General features: G+C 37.7%; 1 protein-coding gene across 1 annotated transcript in view; it reads left to right on the top strand.

Annotated features, from left to right (window-relative positions):
• Positions 1 to 1,408: 1,408 nt before the first annotated feature.
• The window catches only part of sema3d (sema domain, immunoglobulin domain (Ig), short basic domain, secreted, (semaphorin) 3D), a 100,285-nt gene continuing 82,446 nt past the window's right edge, over positions 1,409 to 19,247 (top strand). The window contains exon 1 of the mRNA XM_057836902.1: positions 1,409 to 1,592. The gene's annotated coding sequence lies outside the window, so the exon portion shown is untranslated. The remainder of the gene's footprint in view (positions 1,593 to 19,247) is intronic.

The raw sequence follows: 19,247 nt of genomic DNA, 5'->3' as shown, positions 1-19,247 counted from the left end.
CCGACTCGAGTGAGGCATTAACTTGACGGTCTGAACGTGACAAGTCGCATAGAACTGGACCATTTCAAATCCGATCTGGGTCACTTTCGTATGTGGTTCAAATCCGATCTGGGCCACATTTTTCCAGACTGTCGCGGCGGTCTGTACTGTCCACTCTCCCAAATCGGATTTCATGCAGCAATTACGTCATCAACTAGCGAGAGAGACGTTACCGTACCGGTGCAGCTGTGCGTTATTAGCGCCTAGCTTGCAGTGAACACGGCTTTTGAGGAAGGGCTGAACTTGACAACAGTCATAAAAAATAAAAATGGGTTGAGGATAAGCCTAAGAATGATCGGTTTTCTGTCTGCTCCATATAAGCAATATTTCAACATTGCTTACACGGCCGAGAGTCGGGGCAAACTAACCGTGTGTGTGTGTGAGACATGCACGGACAGTGTGTGCATGCTATCAATCCATATAAACTTTGAATATAAGCCTAAACGGGGATTATTTATGTCTGTTATTTGTGTCCTCCTTTTGAAAAGCAAAATATGATATCCCTGGAATGACGGATGACGTGTGTCATTTGTTTTGATGCTTCTGCGCATGCGGGTCTTCTTGCTCAACGCGTGTCGGACTGCGAATTACTGCGCATGCTTAATACTTGAACGGTGTCAATGGACAAAGGGGCGGAACGTTTACGTCTTCCTATGGGGGGGCGTAACAGAAAATAATTGAGAAGCACTGCCCTAGGCCCAGATGCGGCCAATCTTTCACCACCAGAAGTTAGCCAGGTAAAAAATCTTTGCGGTGTAAATCAGTTTGACTTCTGGGTGAAATCTGGATTTCCGTCTGTGAGCCACATGTGGGCCATATGGGAGCCATCTGGTTTTACCAGAATTCAGCCATACAGACATGCCAAGGAACAATTCTTGATCGTTGGCACAGCTGCCGTAGCCATCTGGCTGTGTGATGGTTCAACATAGCTTACATATACATGGGCCAGATGTGGACCATCATTCACTCCCATACGCGGACCACAAATTTGCTGTTCATCTTGGCCACACCCATGGCAATGAAAATTTGTTATTGGGGAATGTTGTGATAATTAAAAAGCTTCACTCAACACGTGTAGACACATTCACTTCATACAGTAAAATTGCTGTGAGACTATGCTACATTCTCTATCCTCTGCGTAGATTTCCAATATTACTAGCACTCATTTGTGAAACTCCTCCATCTACAATTGCACAGATGCTGAGAGGCCCTTCGCACTGAGCTTAGTGGTCCAATTAGAAGTGAGTGGTCTGTCCCCCTAGGGGCCAGCCCGCAGTCTAACACACACACAAGCAAATACACGCACGCACACGCAAACACTCGCTCGGAGTGCACGCAGAGTTCAAGAGCGCTGGATGCAAGGGGAGTGGACATATTTTGGGGAAAAGTGCTCACACTATCAGACGGGATCACTTGCGTGTGTTTGTAGTCGAAAGGAAGGAGTGTCAACTGTTGCTGCTGCTGTTTCTTTTCCTTTTTTTCAATTTTGAGGGAAGCTGCGGCGCATGCAGACGGCCATGTGGCAGATGTGAGGAAAACAAAGTTTAGCACAGGTAAGAAGATGCAAGCTTCGTTTAAATGTGGGGTTGGATGAATGATAATATTTGAGGTTGGTATGTTAGTACATTTTCACATGAAATAATTGTTGACAGTTTTATCTTGGATTCCTAGCTGACGTGAATGCTATCCAGAAACTTTTTAAAGTGGTTGAATGATAGTTTAAAGATGACCTATTTGATATCACTAACATTTCTTTGATAGCAGTGTTGTTTTTTAATTTTGCGAACTGTATTTATAAGTATTTCCATCTGAAAGGGTTTGTGGAAAAACAGCATACACTGCAAAAAAAGTCTCACCAAGAATGTTTCTGGTAAACAATATTTCATCTCACTTAAAATAAGACACAATCCTTTAAAAAGAAGTATTTCTGTATTTTGAAACAATTTTAACTTGTTCCTTTGACATATATATATATATATATATATATATATATATATGTGTATATGTGTATATATATATATGTATATGCTTATCAGCAAAAAGTAAAAAAAAAAAAAAAAAAATTAAAAAAAAGCTAATTTTTCATGGGACATTTTTTTTCTATTGTGCGTATTCCATTGTAATTACATAACTGTCTGCTATTTTTCCCTCTATCTTTTTACAAAAAAAAAACCCTTAAATGTTTCATTTTAATTTAAAATTTTAACATCAAACCTAAAAATAAAAATACAAACACAAATATTTTGGTAATTTTAATGAAGGAACTATCTATACATTTCATGCTAGCCTAATAAACTAGTTAACTCAGTACTTCTCAAATCGTGGGGCACGCGATGCTGGGTGTGGTACATGTGACCCAAGGCCGGCCCAGCCTATACGCAGACTATGCAGCTGCTTAAGGCCCCTGACCACTAGGGGCCCCCCATTCTGGCAACCTCATTTTATACGTTGTTAATAGAGCATCGTGAATAATGTGGCGTGCATTGCCGTTTATCTATGCGAACATCCATTTTCTTGTCATTACAATCTGGCAACCTGGGGAGTGACGTTGAACCTGCTTTAAATTGGATATACTTTATTTGCTGTTGTGATATTTGACGTTCACTTTATATAACAATTGTGTACTGTTGTACTGGTTGTGACAGTACAGTACATTGTGAGACTGAAATTGTTTAATTTATATTTTATTTTGTTTACTACAGTTTGCTTGATTTGACTTTGTGAGTTTTGATACTTGATTACAAGCTTAAGAATTTAAAAGTTCTTCCTTAACTTCTTTTCCTCTTTTAGAAAAAGGTTGGCGCCATCTACCATACGTACTGACAATCATTTTGGGTGAGAAGTTTGAAGTATGCAGTGCAACAAAATCTGATTAATATACAAAATATGGACGTATGGGTTGGATTGCATGTATGGGTTTCACAGTACACTGTGACGAAATGGTGGGCCAAAAATATGGGCCCCTTAGCATTATTTTGCTTTGGGCCCCCAAATGGCCTGGGCCGGCCCTGAACTGTGACCATACTTTTTTTTGTTGTACAAGAATTAATTGTAATTGCACATCCACTCGGTGGGTGGCAGCGGCGTTCTCATGTTCAGAGTGTGCGCAGTATTTTTTAACCAAACAAGTGCACGCAGCAAAGAGCACTGTAGATATGAATAGCTAAGACGAGGAAATATGATGAAGCATATGTAGTGTTTGGCTTTTGGTTTTGACTTTTAATACAGTGGGAGACGAGGAAAGAAAGTCTTTTTACTGTGTCTAACAATGTTTGCAGCAGACAGTAAGAAGCCAAATCAATTAAGACGTCACTTAAGCTAGGTTCAGACCGCAGGTCTTAATGCAAAAATCGGATTTTTTCATGTTTTTCCGACTCGAGTGAAGCATTAACTTGACGGTCTGAACGTGACGAGTCGCAAAGAAGTGAACCATTTCAAAGCCGATTGGGGTGACTTTCGTATGTGGTTTAAATCCGATCTGGGCCACATTTTCCCAGGCGGTCTGATCTGTCAAGTCTCCCAAATCATAATTCATGCAGCAACTACGTCAGGATGGCAGTAATGTAACTGTGTATTAGCAATAGTGCCTTTGCCTGGTACACCAGACTCACCGCTGTTCCAGCTATTGAGTCTGGCCACCATTCACGCAGATACAATTTCCAGGGCGGAGCAAGCCACAGCAAACAGACAGCGGAGTGGACCAATCAGCGACGGGCAGACGTGACGTTAGTAAAATGACGAGGGCAGGACGAGGGACTTGCGCGCGGAAGTAAATATACGAAGAGAGCGGAGTTTATTCAACATGGCTTGCGCGAGACAGACTGTTGTCAATGACTCGTGTCGATGTGTTTTCGGTAATTTAAAACTGATTTTACCGTGGATTGGAACATATCCTCGGCTCTCCCGTTTACCATCTGTGTTGTTGTTGAGACGACTTTCGACGCGCAAGAGTGACGTTGCTCGTTAAGAACACGTCACGCAAATAAACGAATCTGATTTGTCGATTGATTTTGTACCTGCTCGAGAGGCCGTTAATGGGCTGGTTCCCAGACCTTTCTCTCAGTGTTTGATAAATACAGGTAGAACAGTCTGGCAGAGCCATGCAAATAGTGCCTAGCTTGTCCTCGGCTTTTACGCAGTAAGCGGGCATGACCACAGTCATAAAAAATAAAAGAAGAAAAGAATAAGCCTTATAATGCTCGGTTTTCTTTCTGTGCGCCAAATGAGCAATATTTCAGTATTGTGGCCGAGTCTGGGCAAATTGATAGGCGCACACACATAAGACATCTGTGTATGCATCTATCAATCCATATGAACTTTGATTATAAGACTAAACGGGTATTATTAATGTCTGTTATTTGTGTCCTATTTTTGGAAATCAAAATACGATCATCCTGCAATGACGTACAGCTATCATGTGTAGTCATTTGTTTTAGTTCTTCTGCCTATGCGGGTCAGTTTACTCAGTGCGTGTCAGACTGCAATTTAGTGCGCATGTGTAGTACTTGAACTAGCTCAGTGGACAAAGGCAGTCTGAACGGCCACGCCAAAAAAGCAGATCAGACAAAAAATCGGAATTGTGAACCAAGCCTTAAGGACATTAGACCTTAATCACACTGATAAGCCGCTTGATTTTTATTCAGCGAAAACGTGCCGAATATTGCCAACAATCGCTCTGCTTTGTCAGTGTTACAACAGTAAACCAGCGTGCACTCTTAGCATCATATAAGGTGGCATACCAAGTTCAAGTGCAAAATAACCCCACAACGTAAGCAAAAATAAGAACTGCCCCTCTGTCCACTGACATTGTTGTTTTTTTTCTATTAATTGTTGTTTTTTTCAGTCATATTATTTGGCATAATGTGTTCATGAGTTAATGTTGCAAATCAATTTGAATTTATTGTTATTTATTGATTTTTTTTTCAGCATCAAATGGTCAAAAAATGGACCTTGAGTGTATTTTTACTGTTTGGATGTGACTTTTTTTTTTTTCTAATTATTTTTTTTTAATTCAGGCAAATTAAAGCAACACTAGGTAACATTTCGTCCTTTATAAAATATTTTCATAACATTTTTCGACTGACAACTAGTTGAATGACACCTCTTTTATATCTTGAGGAGGTTTGTCTCACTTTCACCAGCATTCATTAACTTTGAGTAGGGGGCAGGAACCCTGCCACACAAAAAAACTACAAATGTGCTGACTGCTTTACGGTATATGTCACTTCCCCCTTTCCCCATTCATTATAAAGACGGTTGTGAATTCTGCAATGATGGCAGAGCAACCATAGAGACAAAAAGTTTTTTCCGAGGAGGGAAAAAAAGGGAGGCTATCAGGATACTCAAGAATAAGCATTAGTCTGCTGTAACGACCCCCCCCCCCCCCCCCAACCGAACTAGTCAACGCTGGGGGTTAGCCACACGGTTGCTAACCGTCATATGCTATTGCATAGTCCATCCGCAGGCGACCGTGAGATTGATTTTTGATTCATTGATTCATTGATTATTTTACGACACTAAGTGCGTGTGCGCTGGTCCTCATGGGAAAGTTTGGCTTCCGTAAGCCAAAACACTAGTGCTTTTGTCCACCAGCGTCGCTAAAATTGACCAAAACTAAAAAGTCAGATAGTTTTGCTTTAAGTCTTTTCTGTTACAAACAAAAGAATGTGATTAAAGTTATACTTTATCGTAAATTGATCTATAATAAAATTGATATAAAAAGGACAAAATGTTATGCAGAGGTGTATTTATAATAATAATAATTTTATAAATTATACTATTTACAGTGGCGGCAGAGACTTGCGGGGGCGCGAAACACTTTCCTTTTACTGGGGGGGTGTAACAGAAATGATTGAGAAGCATTGCATTATGGTAATGAAGTTAGCTTCATTTAACAGAATGCTATGATGACTCTGTATTTTTTTTCATCAACACTTACTGCTCCCTAAAATTTCATTTACTGTAAAATATTGAATTGATTGATTTCTAAAAAAAGTAATATTACACTTTATGGTAATGACTCCATATGGTGGGGAAGTAGATGTACATAAAAGCATAAATTTAACTATCATCAATTAAAAAAGGGAGAGCGTAACAGAAAATAATTTAGAGTTAGTTTAACAACTCATTTTTCATCACTTTGTTAAAATGTAGCAATTATTCGCCAGAGGGCGCCACTTTGAATAAGAATAAGTACCAAAGATAAAGAGTAACATGGCAACTAATGTTTTAACTCATTGGCTGCCATTGACGGCGATGAACGTACAATCCATTTTAACACCAAGTTTAACTGGATTGGACAGCTATTATCTTCCATATGTTCCACAGAACTATGCGAAACTGGTCTGTTTTGAATCATTTTTAGTCTCTTTTCCTTTTTTTATGTACTTTTTCTGCACTTGTAAAGAAAGGCACGCAAGTAAGAATTTCATTGCATGTCTGCTTTTTTTTTTTTTTACTATCCAGATGACGATAAACATCTTGAATCTAGAATCTTCAACTGACAGCACCTTGAGACGTTCTTTTTTTTTTTTTTTTTTAACGAGTCGGCTGACTTGGTTCACATTTTTCAACGCGCACGAACCCAAATTCACTGTGTGTCAAACATTCCACTTGGAGTGTTGAATATTCACCGTGCAGTAGCGCACAAAAGAAAAGGAGAGACAGTTGTGTGGCTTTTGTCAGAAGGACCTGCTCTCCACTCAGTATTGTAAAATTCCCCTAAAAGGGAATTTCTTAATGCTTTCACTGCTATAGACGATAATAGGCGTCCAGTAAAGGTTATCACAAGTAGACGTCCAATCCATTTGAACTGGGAAGATGCCTGCGAATGAACGTTCGTTCATAAGATCAATATTTTTAGTGTCCATGAAAACATCCGATCATAATTTTAATCCGAAAACTGATCGGAGTAAGGAAATTTTGCCCATTTATGCGTAGCCAATGTCAAAATGTGAGTTAAGAGTGATAAATTCAGGGATTCTGAGAAGTTGCTAAGAGAAAGACGACTCCCAAAATGACATCATCTGTCGTTCCCGTGTGGTCTAAAATGAGGACGTGTTGACAGGTAACAGCGAGCTCTGTCCTAATCCACTTTCTATTAGAGTTCAGGAATGGGAAGGTGGAGCTGGCTCTTGTCAGGAGCCATTATGTTTTCTTCAGTTCTGGCCCACAGCACATTTCTGGTGAGTTCTTTTTTTTTTTAACCCAGTCGGGTTCTATGCAACCACAGCGTCTCAAAAGTCTTGGCTGGACGGACAGAGAAGGCACATGTATGGCAATTGTGAAGTTTGCAGAGTCCACATTGATGAGGTGCCAAGTGCTCGCAGGCAGACATGCTGTCTGGGGTGGATTTGTTCGTGGAAATAATGGTTCAGGATACACCTTTCTGTAAAGAAAAATAAAGTACATTTCCTTTCACACAACTGAGGCCCGAAGAAGTCTGATCAAGTGAAAACATGGTCAGCGTAGCCAATCAGAAGCTTGAAATGATATTACAATGGCCAACATTATATTTAAAAATTTTCTGTTCCGTGAGTTTTTTTATGGAGAGTATAAGGGCCAGTGAAAAAAAACCAAGTATGGTCAGAATTCTGACTTCATTCTCCGATTTCTGACACTTTCACTTAATCTTACTTCATTGTCAGAATTTAGAATTCTTACTTTTAAGCCAGAATTCTAACTTTATTCTTAGAATTCTCAAGTCAGTTCTGACTTTAAATTCTGACATTCACTTAATCTGACTTTATTCTCAGATTTTGAACATAAAGTCACAATTCTGAGAATAAACTCAGAATTATTTAAAGTGAGACTTTTTACTTGAAGTCAGAAGTGACTCACTTTTCACTTAATCTTACTTCATTCTCAGAGTTTAGAATTCTCACTCTCAAGTCAGAATTCTCACTTTTTTCTCAGAATTCTCATTTTCATGTAAGAATTCTCAATTTAAAAGATTCTTACTTGATAGTCAGAACTCTTACTTTATTGTCAGAATTCTCACTTTAATGTCAGAATTCTGAGAATAAAGTCAGTTCTGACTTTAAATCATGATACTTTCACTTCATCTGACTTCATTCTCAGAACATTGATAATAAAGTCACAATTCTGATAATAAACTCGAAATTCTTTAAAGTGAGACTTATAACTTGAAAGTCAAGCCAAAAGAATTCTGACTTTATTCTCAGAATTCTGACTCTTTCACTTAATCTTACTTCATTCTCAAAGTTTAGAATTCTCACTCACTTTCAACTCTGACTTTTTTCCTCAGAATTCTCACTTTGACTTTAAATTCTGACACTTTCACTTAATGTGAATTTATTCTCTGAATTTTGATAATAAAGTCAGAATTTTGAGGATAAATTTAGAATTCTATAAAGCAAGATTTCTTACTTGAAAATCAAGCCAAAGGAATTCTGACTGTTGAAGTATGAAATCTCACTTTGAAAAATTCTAAGTTGATTCTCTGTTTAAGGGATTCTGATTTTATTCTTAGAATTCTGACTTTATTCTCAGAATTCTCACTTTATTGTCAGAATTGTGATAATAAAGTCAGCTCTGACTTTAAATTCTGACTCTTTCAGTGAACATGACTTTATTCTCAGAATTTTTATAATAAAGTCAGAATTCTGAGAATAACTTCTTACTCGAAAGTCCAGCCGAAGGAATTCTGAGTTTTGAAATATGAATCCTCACTTTGAAAAATTCTGAGTTTATTCTCAGAATTCTGAGTTTCATTCAATTTTACTTCATTCTAAGGATTTAAAAATCTCACTCTCACTCACTTACTCACTCCAATTAGAATTCGGATTTTAATCCCAGAATTATTATTTTCAAGTAGGAATTTTCACTTTAAAGGATTCTGATTTTATAGTCAGAAGTCTGACTTTCAAGTAAGAGTTCTCAACTTAAAGGGATCCACTGATAGAAAAACCTGTAGTTCTTAAAAGATAACCGTTACTATGAGTTAAAATGATTTGTTATTAAAAACCCTCTTGATGTTTTCGTTTTTATACAATTTGTAAAATTAGTTTAACTAGTAGGTCGTCATTTTTGTTGACATTGAAGGGCTTTGAGATCACTTGGTTACGATGCCAGGTTTCCAGAGTATGACTCTAGCGACATTAACATGTCATCTCTTCAACCCTTTCAATTTGAACCCGAGAGGAACATTAATGAGCATGACAGCACTGTCAATATTTCACAAAATGAGCAGCAAAAGCAAAATGAACAGGAAAGATGGGATGAGACGAGTCAAGAGTATGACAAAAACGGTGTTCTGCCAAAATGTGCTACACCGGCGAAAGAGGCAAATTTGACACCCAAAGTACTACCATGTGCTTTCAGCTTGTTTTGTTTAGATGCATACGGTCAGAACACAGTACAGATGCCTTAAGAAAATACTTAAATGTAGTAATATCAAATAAGGGTGGGTTAAATATGCTAGGTGACTAATGTGGTGAACAGATCAACAATCTGCTTTAAAGCTACCACAAGAAAACACAATCCCAGAAAGTATGAGAGAGAAACACATGCAAGAAGCATTTTGAGGCAATGTAAAAATTAATAAAAGACTCAATATAAACACAAATAGTAAGTACTCGCCACTTTTAACCGATGTGTGCATGTGTTGGACGTCTCGCCTTGTAGAAGGAATTTCAGAAGACTGGGAATGTTCGTCTGGTGAGTGACAAACTACGTCATCACCCCGAGCGTCCATTGCATGCATAAAACATGGCGCCCTTGTTAGGTCAAAACATGTACTAAATATTATAGATTTTTAAATCACTGAAAATATTTTATGTGTTTCTAATAACATATTTTAGTAATAAAGAGCAATTGTGGCTTATTAGAGCCTACAAGTCTTTAAGTCTGAGGTTTCCTTTAAACACTTCTGAATTTATTCTCAAAATTCTGGCTTTTAAACAAGAATTCTCACTCTGGTCTAGACATGTGCCGGTTACCGGTTTCACGGTTTACCATGGTGTGAAAACGTCGCGGTTTCAAAACCACAAAAATTTTCCGTCATACCTTAGTACGGTATTTGCTATTTTTCATATGCCAAAATGCAGCCGAAGTGGCTTGGTGCGGCAGCGCTCACCCCTTGCCGTCTGTTGCCGTGTGTCAGTGAAGCTATTCTGCTAAACAGCCAGCAAACCCAAAAACAAACTCAAGGCGTACTTTTCTTCAATTTATTGAGCTCTCAAATCGGGGTGAAATATACACTATGAATACATTTAAAACATTGTACAGTTGTATTTTTCCACGTGTGAGTAGGTTCAACAGGATAGCAGTAGCAGAGTAGCACCATGAAAAAGTTCGCTAAAAACAAAACACACATTTTCCTTTTAAATTCAACATACAAATTAACTAAAACTTACAAAGACGAATGTTAGCCTAGGCTTAGCTGGGAGAACAGCTTCGTCGAGGTTTTAAGTCTCACAGCCGCTGAGTGAGAAGCTTGAATGAAGGGTGTTAAAAAAAAAGATAGCCTCAAAGATCGCTAATTGCGAAAAGAAGTCTCACTCCCAATGTTTTTTTTTTAGTTTTTTAAAAAATTTTTTAGATGAAACCTTTCCTCAACAATATTTACATTTTAACTAACTTATAAAACTAACTTATAAAATTTTAACTAACTTATTAACTTATGATTTTTTAATGCTTTTTCACACAAAAGCATGACATCATGTCGACTAGAGTTGACACAGTGGCTGAAAATGGCGAAACTTCACTTCCCCCCTCAAAAAACAGTCATACAGTATATATATATTTTTTGAATTTTATTTAGAAGTGTTTTTATTTATTTATTTTTAGAAGAATTATTTTTTGTTTGTTTGTTTATTTATTTTCACATTATATTCATGTTCTAATTTGCAAATATGTTCTGGAAAAAAAAATCCTGTTCAATGGAAAAAAAGTTTTTTATTCATTTATTTTTTTTTTTTTTAAACCCATACATCTAAAAATTTTGGAGCTATAATTGCAATACCGTGATACCGTGAAACCGCGGTATTTTTGCTCACGGTTATCGTACCGTCAAAATCTCATACCGGCACACGCCTATGTCTGGTCTCAGAATCTCCACTTCAAAGCTACAATCATTCTCACTTCAAAACTATTTTTTTTTTCCTTCACTGGGCCTAGTCCTCTTCCATTTTTTAATTAACCTAATCTATACAATTTTTGCTTGCTGATTTCAAATCAGCCATCAGTTTTTCTTTTCCTGTATGCTTCGGTTTTCAATACGATTGGACGGCTATTACCGTCAATACCCGATGACTTAAACTGTTTAAGCGTCATAGTCAAATATTTATGTTACGATGTCACTAACATTTTTTAATGTTTCTTAATGTTTACAGTTTTCCATGACTACTGTTTCAAACCCATCCCCAAATGACTAACACGCAAACAAAAGTTCAGGTCCCGAAAAATCCCAACCCTGGAAAAGCAATACGCAAACCACATGTAAAAATATACACTGTGGGTACGGCCTCAGAGAGAAAAGGACAATAGCGGGAGCCGGTGCCTGTGGAGCTTCTACTGGTGTGACTGCGCTTTCCTCAGGGCTAAGGGAAGACAAGTGAGAGCACTTAGAGCTGTCACATAGCACTTTCATGGCCCGTTGCTCCCATCTGCCCACCTCACTACGGATTAAGTTACTCACATATGCTCGTACATGCGCGCTCATACAAATTCAACGCGGGGTCACGGCCTAGTCAGTGTGTGTAGGGTTACTTGTTTTGTTGTCCCGCATCGAAAAATGCTTTTGGCATTTTAATCCGCGTCTCGGTTACACTGTTTTCAATACAACTTTGTTTCCACTTTGCGCTGCTTTCGTGGTAAACACTAGATCCGGTAACCGTCTGTATTGCTATCACAGCCTCCGGTCGCTGACCCGACACTGTATCACTTTCATATCCAAAAAGAGTTATGAATACGCCATGAGAGATGCCTCGGTTTTGGGGCTTTGCCTGTAGTATTCATAACACATCATGACCATTTAAGCATCTTGCATGAGAAATTTGGTCTATTCTGTGTTGTGTTAGAAGAGTTATGTTTCTTCCTGAGTGTGTCCTGAAATCAGAGCTACTTAAATCACTGGCTGCCATTGATGGCAATACATGTCCAATCCCAGTGTTACCAAGTAACACGTTATTGTGATCTGATTACTTTCTTTCATGAGCAATCTAACGTGTTCATTTTTCCAAACCAGTAATCTGATTAAAGTTAGTTTCCTTAGTGTCTGTGCGTTACTATTTTTTCTTGCCTCATAATGTATGTAGAACGAAGACTATTGTAGTCATGTACTAAAAGCATTGTGAATGGAAAATGTTAGGTTTTCACGACGCGTTCATTTCCATGGTAACCGCTCATAGTCACTTCCTGTTTTGGTTTTGAGTCACATTTGGACTGCGAAAAGGCATGAGGAACACGGGTGCACATTCAACACGAGTGCAGCTGAGATGTGCAAGGTAATGTTAATCTGTGTGCATCCATGAATGAACGTGAGTATTTTTACTTCATTCTGGAGGGTTCTAGCCATAGATTCCCCATAGCATAGCCCCTACATGCACAGCTGTTTTGTAGCTTTGCCGTTGCAATGGCGGGTAGTCATCACTCCAATTCAGTGAGCATTATTTACATTATATTCGTGTTGCACATGCCGTGAGGTGACGTGTTCGTTTAACATCTTTGTTGTAAGTCCGATTGAGTGTAAAATGCTTTGTTGCCACCACGTTTTGTGGCCAACTAGACCGTGTGTGTGTACGGCGTACTTCCAGATTGTGTGCGCGCATTCGCGCCTGCCTCAACCTTTGTGTTTATTGCACTGTTTTTTTACACAGTTCATTGTGTGCAGTTGGTTATTGTGCAGTAAATTTGCATTGTTTTACATTGGCACTGATATGCTGTTGACCCTAGACCCTAACCCGAAGTTCAAAATTTTTTACATTAGGCTTAATCTTTTAGTCGGTGGAGTTGATTTCAACAAATTCCATGCATTATTTGATAGTTTCAGGGCAAAAAAGGATAACATTCCAACATTTAAAACAAATACAAGAACAAATGCGTAAACAAATACAAAAATAAATATATAAATATATGAATTGGATAAATAACTATATGAAATATCCAGTGTTTATTCATTTCATTGTCAGCATGAACAAGCAGAAGGAAATGCTATACCAATTAGAGTTGTCCGATATTATCGGGTACCCGATTGTCAGTCGATATGGGATGATATTGACATTGGTTTTTCATTATTGATTTTGGGCTAGTATGCGTATTGCCTTCATAGTGAATGTGGAAGCCTTCTGCCTTTGGACAAGGGCTGGTCACAGTTTAGCACAGCAGTTATGGTTATTGACAATTGGATGTCTCCATACTAAGATGCTTCCAGATGGCAAAATTTAACTGGAGCGGACATGGGCCAGATGTACTGAGAATGTCGGCTCAATTTTGTATATGGGTCCTACCCAGTGTCTTTTTGAACAATGGGCCAAACTCAGTATGGATTCACACTGGATCAGCTAACAGTTTTGGGCCAGAACTAGTCCAAAGTAGCAGAAACCACATTAATGTATAGTCCAGATATGGCATATATGTTACCCAATCTGGGCCAGCAGTGGGCAAGATATGCATCAAACCGTTTTCAGTATTAAATTTGGGGTCCATTTTTTCAATGTATCATACTGTAATGTGGTTATATTGCATTTGTCTATTAAAAGCAGTAATGACAACACTTCTTTTGTTATGCCATCTATTAATGCTAAGATATTAATGCATCATAATGTTAGATTGTTTTTTCACAAAATATTTCAATTGGAACAAGCAACTTCACATTAAAGATGACCAATTTTTAGACTGTAAACAACAAATTGTATTTGTAAAGGTTCTGGGGTTACAGGCGACCTAAACAGAGAGAGACGGGAGGCAAACTGGTAGTGGTAACAAGTTTATTGGCGATTAGAGGGAGTGGCAGATAGTGTCCAATGAATTCAGTGGGCAGTTTGGTGATAAAACAGGTGACCGGGCAGGCAGCTATTCTAGTGGGCAAGCAGAACAGGATCTCAGAAAAAAAAGAGCTCAGTATCAGGATTACAAGACTCTTTGTTAGCTGAAAGCTGGAGTCACAAACTCGTGTTGTTGAGTTGTTGATGTGGCAATGATGTGCGGCCAACTGCCAGTTTAACTAAGCTTCTGATGATGATCTCTGACCCCTGGTCCCAGGCTCACCTATTTGTCCAATCCTGCAACCAAGGCAGTGACAAACATACACAAAGAGGAGGACCGGGGCTCAGCGGGCAGGGGCCCTAACAGTACTCCAACATTGAAACATTTACAGCATTTTTAAATGCTTTCTCCCTCCATATGTTGTTCTTCAACAAATTTTGAACAGCTTAATTTGGAGACATGGCAGATCACTTGAATACATCGGCCATTGTATTAACGTTCGATTGAATAACTTGTTTAATGGTCAAGCAGTGACTCCAAACGGTGATTATGACTTTGAATAAAGCACTTACCATAAGAATTTGCCGTCCGGCGCAATGCTGTGTCCTGACTACTGCGTGCTCGCCGGATCCGTGTCGCAACACGGATGCCCACCTTCAGGGTTCGCGCTGTTGTGACTTAACCATTAAATTTCAGATTTTGAGCGCTTCCGATCTGCCCCAAAACAGTGCGTAACCTATCAACTGGACTGTCAGATTAATGATCCCAGCCGCATCTGGCCCACCGACATTCAGCGAGTGTAATTGCTATGTGAATCTGGTGAGCTGACACCAGATCCGGCACAGTCACTTGCTATTGGGGTTGGAATATTCATATTATTATCATTTTTAAAGCATCCAGTTAGGCTTCACAATACAACTAGCCATCATATGTTTAGTCCACAACCGCATATATCGATATCGGTTTTATATCTGTATCGGATTTTTGAGTTTGACACTAGCGGGATATCGGTTAAAAGTCATTATCGGACAACTCTAATTCCAATGGGTACCTTGGGTCAAACTATTCGCCTATAGGTTCATGATGCATATGCTAATGCTTTGTAAATGCTATATGCTAACATGAACTGCAAATGCTAACCTATGCTAGTTGTCAGCAACAGCTAGCATTGGCTACTCGTTGGATTTTGTGATGTCTAGCTTGTTAGCCATTCTGTACTTTTTCTTTTGCTTGCTTGTTTACAAGCAGGCACTAGCTAGTCGATCGATGCCAATTGACCAATCGGTGAATAGTTCAAAACACTTAAGACCACAACAATTGTAAATGATAACCACTATTGCAAAACCTAACATTACACAGCCTATACAGATATTAACATAAGTGCTACATTTACACATCTCCATCACCTAAAAATCAAAGTTTGCAAATGCCTGACTCTTGGTTGCCTCTGAGAGGTCATCCTGACTGATTATCGTGTGGTTGGAAGTGTGTTAAGATAATCCTAAACGTTAAATCTGTTCAATATTCATCATCGGGTCTCCCAGCGTATAAAAATGGCTGAAGATGTTAAAGATCAGTATGTACTATGTAGATATTAAAACAAAAGACAGGCTCTGCAGCAAAGCTCGGGGGTTTGAAATTCTATCTGTGTTCCTTGGTGCTGTCTGGAAACTTCATATTCCCTTCCCAAACAGAAGGAATTCTACTGGAACGTCCTCCCATGGGGGCATTCTTTGATTTTGGACAGAGATTGTCCTGTGAGGTCATTTTTCTTTGAGAGGGATATAATGAAATAAGTGATGCAAAACATGCAATACCGTGACTGCGCTTCATAAATCCATACCCAAATCATTCTGTGATCAAAAGAGCCTGCAGAATTCCTGATTTATCGTTTTTATTAGAGGGGGAAAAAAATCTGACGTCCCTCATAGCTACGAAACCTGTTGAAGTTTCCATGGAAAACACATCGACGGCCTTATACGGTGCAGTGTGCCTCACTCCACTTCATTTCTGATATTGAGATGTCCACACATGTAATTATTTGGGCCATGGAGTTTTCATTCACGCTGATTAGCGAAAAACAGACTGATGCCGTGTAATGTCAAAGTTATGCACATTGACATGCTTGTTTGAGGTCAACATCCCATATAAATGACATTGAGTCTGCTGCCTTCGTGTTTTAGCCGGAGAAAAAGAATCGTTACGGTCAAAAATGAGCAAATGTAGTCATAAATATTGCCAAAATATTTTTGTATGATTATGTTGGTCAAAATTTCCATCAGTAAATACTAGATTTGTGTACATAGGTAGCTATGAGGGATGACTCCGATCCGATCACGTCATTTGAAATCGGGCCCATCATGTCATTTTTAGAAGATCGGAATTGAATGAAAAAGTTTGGGTTTTAAAATGTATTTTTTTATTTCTACTTTTATTCATTGGCTGCCAATGACGACAATAGACGTCCAATCCATTTTGACGATGGTTTGAAACATGATCACTAAATGACCATGAAAGTTCAAGTAAAATTTAACATCTATCGCCGTCAATAGCAGTGAATGAGTTAAGGGCTACAAGCAACAAAATGATCCAGTGGTCTAATAATTAGGTCAATCTGATCATGTGATTGGAAATCGGTGCCCGAGCATGTAATTTTAAGAAAATTGGAATCCGGTGAAAAAGATTGAGGTTTTGAAAAATGTTTGAATAGCTACAATGCAAAGAAATAATCAAGATGGAGTAAAATATGCCAAAAGAAAAAAAATATCTATCTTTTGAGATAAATTATTAGATACATTGATAAATTTCGGATAAGTTTCGGATTGGTATGTGGTCTCGGTAGATCCTAAAAATCAGGTGATTGAACTCGGAGCATCTCTAGCCGATATATTTCTTTTATGTGTTAGCATGTTAGCATTTTGCCTGTTTTGAATAAAAAATTGAATCATATCACACAATGTTGACGACGATAATAATTTAAACTAAGGGACAGTTTAGAACCGCCATTTTCACAACTCACTTTTGTCATTTTATCTGTATTTAGAACAGAATAGAATATACATATATAATTTTTCATTGAAATTACATTTACTTCCAAATTGATTTTCACAACAGAATAAAATAGAACTGTATAGAATAGAATCCTTGATTGTCGCTTTAAACATTTAACCACATTTACTGCCAAACTGATTTTCAGAATAGAATATAATTCTTAATTGTCTTTGTAAACATTCAGCCACATTTACCGTGGAAATCAGTTTGGCAGTAAATGTGGTTAAATGTTTACGGTGAAAATAAATTCTGTTCAATTCTATTTAATTCTATTCTATCCTGTTATGAAAATCAATTTGGTAGTAAATGTGGTTGAATATTTACAGTGACAATAAGGGATTCTATTTAATTATGGAATGTAATATTTCTATTATAAATTATATACATAATAATTATGTTCTATTCCAGAATAGAATCCTTTATTGTCACTCTAGACATTCAACTGCTGACATTTACTGCTGAACTGATTTCCACTGTAAATATGGTTGAATGTTTAGAGTGACAATATAGGATTCTATTCTATTCTGAAAATCAGTTTGGCAGTAAATGTGGTTAAATGTTTAAAGCGACAATCAAGGATTCTATTCTATACAGTTGTATTTTATTCTATTGTGAAAATCAATTTGGAAGTAAATGTGGTTGAATGTTTACAGTGATAATAAGGGATTCTATTCGGTTATCGAATATATTTCTATTATAAATTATATATACTGTATATAATCATTATTTTCTAGAATAGAATCTTTTACCCTTATTTTACAGTGACAATAAAGGATTGTGAAGGATCTATTCTATTTTATTCTGTTGTGCAAATCAATTTGGCAGTAAATGTGATTGGATTTTTAGAGTGACAATAAGGGTTTCTATTCTATTATAGAATATAATATTTGTATATATATACACACATATATATATATACAAACACACACACACACACACACACACACACACACACATATATATATACATATATATATATATATATATATATATATATATATATATACATACGCATACATATATATACATATATTAGGGCTGTCAAAATTATCGCGTTAACGGGTGTTAATTGATTTTTTAAAATTAATCACGTTAAAATGTTTGACGCAATTAATGCAGATGCCCCGCTCAGAGAGATTTGAATGACAGTACACAGTGAAATGCTCACTATATATATATATGTGTGTAGTTGAATGTGTATGACAAGAAAGTATTCTATTCTATTCTATTCTATTCTAATTGTGAAAATCAGTTTGGCAGTAAATGTGGTTGAATTTTTACAGTGACAATAAGGGTTTCTATTCTATTCTATTTGTGAAAATCAATTTGGCAGTGAATGTGGTTGAATTTTTACAGTGACAATAAGGGTTTCTATTCTATTTATACATTTATTTATTCATATTATATATATATACTCATTCTATTCAAGAATAGAATAGACTCCTTTATTGTCACTCTAAACATTCGGCCACATTTACTGCCAAACTGTTTTTCACAGTAAATGTGGTTGAATGTCTATGACAATAAAGTATTCTATTCTTTTGCCCCTTAACACACACACACACACACACACACACACACACACACACACACACACACACACACACACACACACACACACACACACACACACACACACACACACACACACACAACCAACACCAAGTGCTGATAAATCTGTGGGATTGTACCATCTAGTCCTATGAGCTCAACTATTCTATTCTATTCTATTCTATTCTATTCTATTCTATTCTATTCTATTCTAATACAGCTAAAATGACAAAAGTGAGTTGTGAAAATGACAGTTCTAAACTGTCCCTGTGATGGATGCTCTTTGATTTACAGTTGGGAGAAAAAAAGCCTATTTAAAGTGTAAGGCTTCCCATCACTAGTTTTACAATAAAAACAGCAGTTATGTGGCAGGGTGGCGGAATCTGTGTTTTCAGAGACATGAACTCACACCGAATCACATGGGAGTTGCATGCTTGCCTACACACAAGGTTAACCTAAAAAAAGAAAGAAAACCGATTGAGCTTTGCCAAGAAAAACACAAACGTCTCCAGAGTTAGGAACAATTATCCACGTTGTTACGTCTGCTCAGCGGCCGGGACTCGACAAATCGCCCGGCTAATGCACCTTGTCACGGGGAGATGGAGGGATTTGATAATGGCGTTCTCCACGGGGCACCTGGCTTGTCGCTAACTGCCTCA

Source organism: Corythoichthys intestinalis, chromosome 5 (genome assembly GCF_030265065.1).
Source record: "Corythoichthys intestinalis isolate RoL2023-P3 chromosome 5, ASM3026506v1, whole genome shotgun sequence".
Taxonomy (NCBI): Eukaryota; Metazoa; Chordata; class Actinopteri; order Syngnathiformes; family Syngnathidae; genus Corythoichthys; species Corythoichthys intestinalis.
The sequence above is the reverse complement of the archived record's forward strand: the minus strand, read 5'-3'. Positions and strand labels throughout refer to the sequence as shown.